This window comes from Oreochromis niloticus, linkage group LG14 (assembly GCF_001858045.2).
Source record: "Oreochromis niloticus isolate F11D_XX linkage group LG14, O_niloticus_UMD_NMBU, whole genome shotgun sequence".
Taxonomy (NCBI): domain Eukaryota; kingdom Metazoa; phylum Chordata; class Actinopteri; order Cichliformes; family Cichlidae; genus Oreochromis; species Oreochromis niloticus.
This window is the reverse complement of record NC_031979.2, coordinates 13,274,161-13,284,729: the sequence shown is the minus strand read 5'-3', so window position 1 is coordinate 13,284,729 and position 10,569 is coordinate 13,274,161.

The window sequence follows — 10,569 nt, the reverse complement described above, 5'->3', positions numbered from 1 at the left end:
TCTACCACTCACTTTTAAAGCCTCTTGCTCTTTCAGTATGCCAACCAGCTGTAGCCATGGACATCAGCTTAGGAGAAAGGGAGCCATGGGAGTTCTGGCTTTTTAGAGTTATGTACAACGTAGCAGGAGGGTTTGATAAATATGCGGACAGTGACAGAAAAATCCAGAACCATTTGTTTTAGAAACAACACAGCAGTGTTCACTACAAATACTGTACATATATAATCAAGAATTGGGTTGCCGGGATCCAAGTGAGCATCTGGTGTTTTTCCACTGCTTTCCTGTGTTTAGCTCCGTCCACCTTCTTGACAAAACCCTGGTTCCTCACCTGTCATCCACTCACAACGTTCAGCATGGCTGTATTTAAGATCAGTGCAGTCATCTATTCCAGTTTGTCAGCTGCCTCATGGTGGTAACCAGGCCTCATTGCTTCTTGTTTACATGTTCATGCTCTGTACTTACCTCAGTCTCCTTGTGTCTCCAGTTTCCTCATCAAGTCACCGCTTCACTCCCCTGCAGCTTAATTACCTGGATGCTGGTCTCCTTGCCAAGATTCTCTGCACCTCTCTGCAACCCACTCCTCAGAATCAAAACCACTCATCGCTTTCACCTGCCTACCCTTCTGCCCGTTGTTTCCTCTGGATTATCAAGAAAACAAGGTTGGAACTGCATTCATTCACTCACCTCTTGGACACTCACTCGGTTGCCCTCCCCAAAGCCTCACAACCTCTGCCTGCAAGTAAGCCCACAGAATCAGTATTCCTCTCTCCTCCCCTCATTAACTCCTCACTCTCAGAACCTAACCAAACTCTCCCTCTGTTCCAGTGCCTCCACGTCAGAGACTCAACACCGCGTATCCTCTTTTTATCATTTTTAGTTTCTGTGTTCACAATGAAGCTTGTTAAAATCTTAACGCTGTTCCATTAGGTGTCTACATTTGAGTACCCTCCCACGTACTGGCCTCCGGGCCCCCTTGACATAGGTGTGTAAAGGAAGAAATGGAAGATATTTGATAGGACCCTTTGAGTAAATGTTTTCTTTCTCTCATTCCAGTATCATCAAAATAAGCCTGCAGACTGAAATGGAAACCCCACCCCACCCCAAACATACAAGTTCATTTCAGCCGTGCCCCTTTAATGTCAGTCTTCTGTTATGAAGCCAGGGATAAGCAGAAAAATAAATAAATAAATAAATGAATGAAAATTAAAAAGAAACAGAAAAAACCCTATTAAATTCATTTCTGTGTGAAAGCTTGGAGCAAAGAGATAGTAAATATCCAATCACGGTGTCATAGAGAAGGATATTAGTTTATGCCGTGCTCTCTGTATCTGTTTCTGTTTTATTTGAATTTGAGCTGTGTGTGTGTGTGTGTGTGTGTGTGTGTGTGTGTGTGTGTGCACCAGCATGTGTGTCCACATGTGTACTGAAATATTCAAAGTTGAGCTGAGGTACTTTACTCTTGCACTTGGTAATTGTGACGACCCTCTAGACCTCACCTTCCTATCTGTCTGTTTGTTAGGCTGCTGTTTCTTGCAGATCCTGCAGAGGAGGTGAAATCTATGTAAAATCAGCAGTAGTGGTCAGTGTGCAGTGCTCCATAAAAACACCTTGGAAGTAGGTTGCTGTGTGGGGCTCCTCCTTTAGCCACTCTTTTGGATTTTTGTTGCAGTTCAGTTTGTTTTCTTGCATAAAATCACTGCATTCATCACACCTTCATTCACTCACTCACTTACACCATCGGTGTGGTGTATAGTTCACTGGAATGGGCAAGCAATCCAGGTTCTTAAAGACTGTAGCAGCCTGGGTTTGGTTCCATCCCAGACTATTTCCTGCATCATTCTCTCTCTCTCCTGTCTGTTCTCTGTTTTTGCTGTCTATTAATAATAGCTAAAAATGGCCAAATAGGACTTAATTAGGTAAACAATCTCTTGTTATTAATGCATTGTCAAACATGCAGCTTGCTTGGCAGCAAGTGTCTTTAAACAGCATGACAATGATATTTAATAAAATAAATCACATAAAATATCCCACTTAAGGCAGACAAAAGTTACAGCTTTTAACTTTTAGATTTAAACTAGGTGTGGGACTAAAAATATTAATCTAAAGCGCAAATGTTTTTTTAATTTTAAAGGGTTTTAGTCGGCGACAGAATAAATAATAGACATGGACATGAATATTGTAAACTCAACCTCTTTTAATTTATGGGGAAAAAAATTTAAACTGCATTTCAGTGCAAAACAGAGAAACAAAAGTAATATCCCCGGCCAAAACTGGGCAGACTTAAAAATAAAGTGCTATTTTAAGTACTTTAAGTACATTTGGGTACTTTCGTACCTGGTATATATAAATGGTTTTGTCTTTAAATAATAATAATACAAATTTCATAAACAGAAAGTGCAGTTTTTCTTCTTAAAAAAAATAAGGCAGAAACATAAAAGGTTATTTGACCAGCTTCACCTTTAAACTCTGGGTAACCTCAGCCAACCTTATTTTGTACATTAGGCTAAAACACTGTGATCATTGAACATTTTAGTGTAAAAAATAATAAACCCATTGGACTCACAATACCTCCATGCTTATTTACTGTCCGTCTCTTTCAGACAGTTACTTAAACAAACTGGCCTGTTCAAATTTTCAGAGCTCAAGGCAGCTCTCTTTTTTGTTACTATGTGACCTGCAAGTGAGAAAAGTCTCTCACATGGGACAGAAGTGGCAGGACTAATTAAAATGTGGGCCAGGACAGACAGCTGTGGGTGGGTTCCTGCTCGAATGGACCACCACTGCAGCGGGCAGTCTGTCTCGCTAATGGTGGATTCTGCTCTGTTACACAGAGCTTCCTCGTCAGATTCAGAGTCTCAAGACAATGAAGAGAGGAGGAGGCTCTTTGACTTTTTTGTCCACGCGGTCGGCCCCCTGAACTTTTCGTGGACTCATGGTTTGACCCAGTCTAGTTTTGTTTTGTATATCTGGACTCTTGCTCCTTGTTTTTTGTTTGGTTTCTGAGGAAAAGGTAGCATCGATCGTCAGACATCTTTCTAAACAGGTGTTGTGTGTATCAGTGGCATCATGGTCAGAAGCATGAATGTCATGATAATTTTGCACTTTTAATTATTAGTTTGAACTTGTCTAATTTCAGGGTTTAATCATCACACGATATACATCTTTATTGTCTTAAAAAAGACAACAACTCCGATCTCAAGTCTACACAAATACACTTCTGCACATAACAATACCTGTTTCTGGGAAAACCATCATATTTCAATCCCAGCGCCAACATACTTAGGTCAGGGGCCTTTCTGATCATATTTCAGCTACTTGGTACCCATTCACTGTCATTTTTTATTGTGCAAGTCGTGCTCTGCAACAGCTGCTTGTGGTTGTGATAATGGTTGAAAATACTACTTTAGAGCATACAGCATATTAAGTGGAGATTAGTTTCCATTTTACTGATGTAACTCTAGATCACTTTTTTGATATTATATTTCTGATGGGGGGGGAAGTCATTGACTACAAACACTTGATGATGCTATGTCCATTCCTCTAAAAGAGACTTTTTGGTCTGCTTGCAATCATGCATGACACAGTGATACTTAGTAATGGGTCATAATCTTGGCTAATGCCCACATCCATATTTGGGTCAGGCTTCACTCTTTGGTGTGAGTCAACAAGGTCCTCATGCCTGTCACAAACAGATTACAAGGGATTTAGCCTATTTATGCTACAGTATGCTGGTGGCTAAAAGGTTACAAAATTGTAAATGCAGCATGACTGCGAGGTAGCCTTTGGTCTAGAGTCCTCTGCGCCTGTTTGTGTGTGGGCTTGTGTACGTGAGGGTGAGAAAGAATAAGAAACAGGATGATAGATTGTAGAGCCATTTCAATGGTGTAAAATTTCATTTGAAATCCTACTTTCAATTCAATCTTAATAAAACACTCAAATGCCTTGCGACCCATTTAGTGTCCCAGTGCACTCATACCTACCCCACACTCACTCACTCTGTCTTTCTGACTACCTCATGTGCACACATGTACACACAAAAGGGTCTTATCAGGCTGCTGTGTGTCTGAAGTGTTGTTTTTATATTGCAGTCATATTTCATTTTGGCCTACTTTCTTTAAATTGCCTATGGGGTTTTGTATGGGGAGAGGAACCATCACATTTATATATGAGATAGAAGGGAAAGAAACAGAGGTGAGAGAATGTTTATGTTCTTATTCATTTTCTTTGCCTTCTTTTCTCTTTGTGTATGGTGCATGCTTTTCCACATTGTGTTTTATTTCCTTTACCCTGCTTTCTATTAGATTCTTTTATGTGTTAAAACACATCTCTGTCTCTCTCCCTCTCTCTTTGCCTGCAACTCCCCAACCTTGGCATGCAAGGGAGGTTTAATTGCTGTTAGGACTCTCCAGGTGACTGGGGAATGATGCATGGGAACAGAGGAGCAAAAAAAGAATGGAAGATAGTGTACAGTTTATCATGCAGTGTATTGTAAGAATCTTTTAAAGTTGAAGGCCAAGTTAAATCTGGAAACCTGTCAGGGAATTAAAAGAGCTTTTCTTAAGTTTTTTTTTTTTCCGCCCCGAAAAGTGGAGCTGGATAGATAAGTAATAATGAGGTAGACAGTATCTGCTGTCAATTTCAAAATGTGTTTCATAAAAGATATTTTTTCACTGCTATTCATAACATTATTTGAGTAGCACAAAGAGTAATAAATTGTTGCTCCCTCCTCAAATATTTATTTTCTTTCCTGCTCTTGCATCACAAACTTCCAAATGTTTCCATTTTGTGTGGTAACAAAGAGAAACTCATTGTCAACATAGCTCATGTCCACTGGAGGCTGCAGGTAAAACAGGAAGATTGAATAAGAGATTACAATAAATCTGTAGTTCACAAGCTGAATGTTTATTACGGGTATGGGACTTTATTAAAGCTGGGTGGTTAATTATACTACCAGCATACCCAAGAAATCAATGCTCATTTTACTATTTACTCACTTTATTATTTTGTTACCTAGCACTAATTAGCAGGCATTCTTATGATGCAACAATGCTGTCTATGGATGGAAGTTCTGTCCATTTAAGAACTAGGTGCCTCATGGACACCCAGTCCTAGGATACCTAGGTATCCACCAGACATTCTAATAAGGTAATCTCGTTCATTCTACAGTTATGACTTGGCTCTGAATAGTTTACCATCCATCCATTCGCTTCCGCTTATCCTTTTCAGGGTCGCGGGGGCGCTGGAGCCTATCCCAGCTGTCATAGGGCGAGAGGCGGGGTACAGGTCGCCAGTCTGTCGCAGGGCCAACACACAGGGACAGACAACCATTCGCACTCACATTCACTCGCACATTCACACCTAGTGGCAATTTGGATTATCCAATTAACCTATCCCCACAAGCTGCATGTCTTTGGACGGTGGGAGGAAGCCGGAGTACCCGGAGGGAACCCACGCAAACATGGGGAGAACATGCAAACTCCACACAGAAAGACCCCGGCCTGATGGTGGAATTGAACTCAGGACCTTCTTGCTGTGCGGCAACAGTGCTAGCCACCGTGCCACCGTGCTGCCCTTTTAACCCATTCACACACACATTCACACACTGGTGATGGGAAGCTACATTGTAGCCACAGCCACCCTGGGGCGTACTGACAGAGGCGAGGCTGCCGGACACTGGCGCCACCGGGCCCTCTGACCACCACCAGGAGGCAATGGGTGAAATGTCTTGCCCAAGGACACAATGACCTAGACTGTCCAAGCTGGGGCTCGAACTGGCAACCTTCCGATTACAAGGTGACCTCCCAACTCTTGAGCCACGATCGCCCCCTGAATACTTTACCGAATTACCTATTTCTAAATTGATGTCCACATGCGAAGAGTCATCGGGATCAAAGCCAACATCTCTCCCTGAGATTGGTTGTGTAATTTATAGACAAAGATCCAGACAGTTATTTTTAACAATAAAAAAGACCTAAAACGAGAAGCACAAATTAGGGGGTCAAAAACAAGGAAACACAATGAGGGGATACTACCCAAATTAATTTACCAACCCCATATATATACATAGATATATATATAGAATCTTAAAAATACCCCGCTCACCCCTGCGGGCAGTCTACCCTTCAGGCTTGGGTCCTCTGCCAGAGGCCTGGGAGCTTGAGGGTCCTGCACAGTATCTTAGCTGTTCTTAGGACTGTGCTCTTCTGGACAGAGATCTCCGATGTTGTTCCTGAGATCTGCTGGAGCCACTTGCCTAGCTTGGGACCTAGTGCTCTGATTATTACCACTGGGATCACTGTTGGTATTTCTCAAACTTCTCGTGTTCTTTCTTCCTGATGTTGCTGTCATTCGGAACTGCTACTTCTATCACTACAGCCGTCTTCTTCTGTTTGTCCACCACCACTATGTCCGGTTGGTTAGCCACCACCATTTTGTCCGTCTGTATCTGGAAGTCCCACAGGATCTTAGCTTGGTCATTCTCCACCACCCTTGGGGGCGTCTCCCATTTTGACCTCAGGGCCCCCAGGCCATATTCGGTACAGATGTTTCTGTATACTATGCCGGCCACTTGGTTATGGTGTTCGATGTATGCCCTGCCTGCTAGCATTTTGCACCCCGGTGTTATGTGCTGGATTATTTCAGGGAGACAGCCTGCACCTGGGGTCTTGCCTGGTATGATAGACCCCAGCCTCTGTGGATCTTGTGCTCAGAGCTTGTTCCTGCGTTGCCTGATTAGTGCCTCTGTGCTGTCTTTCACTTCAGCTTTGTCCAGCCACTGGTAGGATTTCTGGATGTCAGCCACATATGCGTACCGAACCGAAAGCACTGTATCGAACGGTTCAATACTGATACATGTATTGTTGCACCCCTGATATATATATACTCTACTGTTAGAAATTGCTGGGGGCTGTGTTTCTTCTTGTACATTGAGAAAGATTAACAGATTGGTGTAAATCTGACCTCTCAGGTGGAGTCCAGGGTTTAACTAAAAAAGCTATACCACCATGTTAAACTCAAATTAATGTTTAGAAGTGAACGAAACATTATTTACTCTCAGATCCTGGCTCATCTCTGTGTTAATAAAGTTACTGTTACAGTCTTTTTTCAGCAGGCTGTGTAGCTGCATGTACCTAATAAAGTCAAGATATTGTAATATTCAGACATATTGTAACACACTTGAAGTCTTGAGTCCCATTAATAGGTGCTTTTTGAGAGAGAGTCCGTTCTGTAAAAAGCATTTTGGCTGCCTGTAAAACAAAAGACATCCTTGTTTGCATCATGTTCCTTCCCTTTTTCTGGCACTGAGTTCAGTTAATTTATGCTATTTAGTTTTCATAAAAATACCAGTGTTACTGAGGACCAGAAACATATGTGGCTCAGTTCCAAACACGGGGGGAGGACTCAGTGAAGAGTTCCAGGACATAGTCAAATGTTATGTTTCACTCACACTAGTGTAAACTTAGAACAGCAACTGTCTTGCAACAAGCAAAAATTAGCTGTTTTACAGTGATTATGCTGAATTTTTGTGCTGTGAATCATTTGCAAGTAGTTACGACAACCAGTTGGTTGCAGAGGGGCTGAACATGCAGCAACATGCAACCGCTGTGCGACCAGTTTTGACACTTGGCCAGCTGATTATACGCTGATTATATTTCCTACATAAAAGCAAGGTTGTTTTTTAAAGTTTTGCCTGGATTGTGAATCGTTTGTCGTTTATTTATTTATATATCACATTTAATTACAACAGCAACATTGACCAAGTGAATGTAAGTAAGTAGTTAATATGAGATTCTGTATGTAGACAGCAGCAGATTTGTAATTTTCACCAAATTACCACAGTTAATAACCAATTGCATGTAACTTTCAACTTCACCCGACACAATCGTATGCTGATATAAGACTTAATCCGTACTATTGCCATATTATCACTGCCTTCTTAATGCACCAAGGTCACGTTGAAGACTGTTGTTAACTGGGAGTGGTTGCAGACCTGGCTGTCTTCAAAGCAACCATTTCAAAGGCGACAAGGTTGCAAGTCCATTGCACATGATTATAGTATTTTTGGTCATGTCATAGTTTCCAATTGCTGTTCTACCTATCATGACTTTATCATTATGTATCACGCACACATTGGGTGCAAAATAAGAAATGATTAATCTGATGATATACACAGCCAGACTAAAAAGTAGCAAATTTTATTATTTGATTTCTTATGAGTACATATTTCCTCAGTTTGAACACAATGCAACCACACAGACACATACAGTACCCACACACATACACACAGACATACTTACTGCCACCTATTCCAAGCATTGTCTTTAAGTATATTTTTGTGAAATTATTTGTAACTCTTCAGCAGTGTTGGGACTAACGCGTTATTAAGTAACGCGTTACAGTAACTACGTTATTATTGTGGTAACGAGCACGGTAACTAGTTACTATGCCAAAACCAGGAACGCGTTACTCGTTACTGGGATTTAGATAGGCTCGTTACTCGTTACTTCGTGTGGTGGATATCGCGGAGCTTCCACAGATTCAATAACATTAGCAAGTGGTGGAAGCCAGCAGGTGGATGAGGGAAAGTGGAGGCAAGAGGAGAGACCCGAAGCGGCCGCCGGTCCGAGTGTCAGGTGAACTGAACTTCAGGTAAGAAGTTATGACCTGCAGTCTATCTGGGTCAGATATAAACCAAGTTTACGTGGAGTTTATTTTCGGTATGCTGACATTTTCGTACTGCGTGCTAGCTAGCATGACGGAGTTTCTATACAGCTGGGTGGGTGCTATGTTACTGATGTTGAACTTTATTTTGTTCATACGGTTAATTATTAGAGTTGCCAACCGTCCCCTAAAAAACAGAATCGTCTGGTATTCAGAGAAAATATTATGTGTTTCGTATTGAGGTGAAAAGGAACACAGTTTGTCCCGGACTTCAGCTACAATGAAAAAGACACAAAGCTGAAGCTGCACAGCTGCCTCTTCTTCTCTCATTCTCTCCTGTTTCTACTTCAATCACGAAACTGATCAATGATCAGCTGATCGGCTTTTCTCTCTTGTTTATTTATCGCCCACTTTGCGCCAGAAAGAGGAAACCAGCGGATGTCGCGTTAAACAACAGCAGCACGTTTAAGCTTGGTCAGCTGTTGTTAGAATTTATTTAATATTAATTTCTAGTATCAGCTCATGTTTGCTGGAGCCACAGCTGTAAAGCTGCTGGTCATGATATCGGTTTGGTTATCTGGTGAGAGGGAAACATGCAGATGAAACCAGGAGATGTCCTTACTGAATCATCAGAGCTGAACAGGTGATGGAGAAACAGGTTTACCTTTTAGGTGACATGGATGAGTTGAAGGGAAGTTATGAACTGTTTCTGAGAGACAAATAACACCAGGATCCTTTTCTACGTAGCTGACAGCTGGTAACTGTGCAGGGGCGGATCTAGCAAAGTGTTGCCAGGGGGCCAGGTAGGGCATTAACAGGGAAAGGGGGGCACAAGGAAATACTTTTCTTTATTATTCTCATTTAAAATGTCTCACTTTAAAAAAAAAAAATTATCTGAGTCTTACAATAAACAATTGATAGATTGATACATATATACCATCAGAACAGTGTACATCACTGTCACAACAGTGTTTATTTTCATTCAAAGGCTTTATGATTTTTCCTATAATGGTGGGCCGGTCTCTAGTCAAAATGCCCGGGACGATTGTTTTGTCCCAGTCCAGCTCTGTATGCAGCTCATCTGCAGTCTGGTGTTACCTACATCTTCGTATTCAGAAGGCAGAATTTCCAAGTTCTGAGTACAATCAAAAGCACCACGACTGCAGTTTTTGTGTTGGATGTAAAAAGCAGGCTAGAATCATGCAGCGGTCAACGACGGTCCAGGCGTGGGATTTCTCTCGTGGAAATGTGCACATTATTTTTTCCTTTCTATTGGTAGGTGGCACAGTGCACTTGTGGCAAGTAAGCAAGCTAGAAGACTGGGAACCTTGCTAGTATCCAGTTACGGAAGCAACACATTAACAAGAGAATTCTGAGTAAAACCAAAGTTACTTTCCCTAGTAACTAGTTACTCTGAAAGTAACGAGTAACTTGAAGTAACTGAGTTACTTTTTTAGAGAAGTAACTAGTAATGTAACTAAGTTACTAATTTAAAGTAACTTACCCAACACTGCTCTTCAGGTATTACCAAGTACTTATGGAGTCTTGTAGTGACAGCACCTTTTAACACAGTAAAAGGTCTGTGCTAGATGCCAAAATGCATTTCTTCATTATGTATCTTCATCTCATACTAAGGAAAAATGGTAAGATTGGAGGACAGTGTCTTCCTGGTGCAAATGAGGATTTTTTTTTTGTTCTTTCTGAAGAACTGCTGCATGCATCTTTGCACATATCTGCTGTTAAATGCACTAGCTGGCATCTTTCACCTCTTACATGTTTTTTTAACCTTGAAATCATTGCTGTTTGTTGCCTTTTTTCTGAAAATGATGCTGTGTGTGGTTGTGTGGGGCCAATAATTTCAAAGGTTGTACACCATGGTCAAATAACTACGCATATTCTTGTAATGTT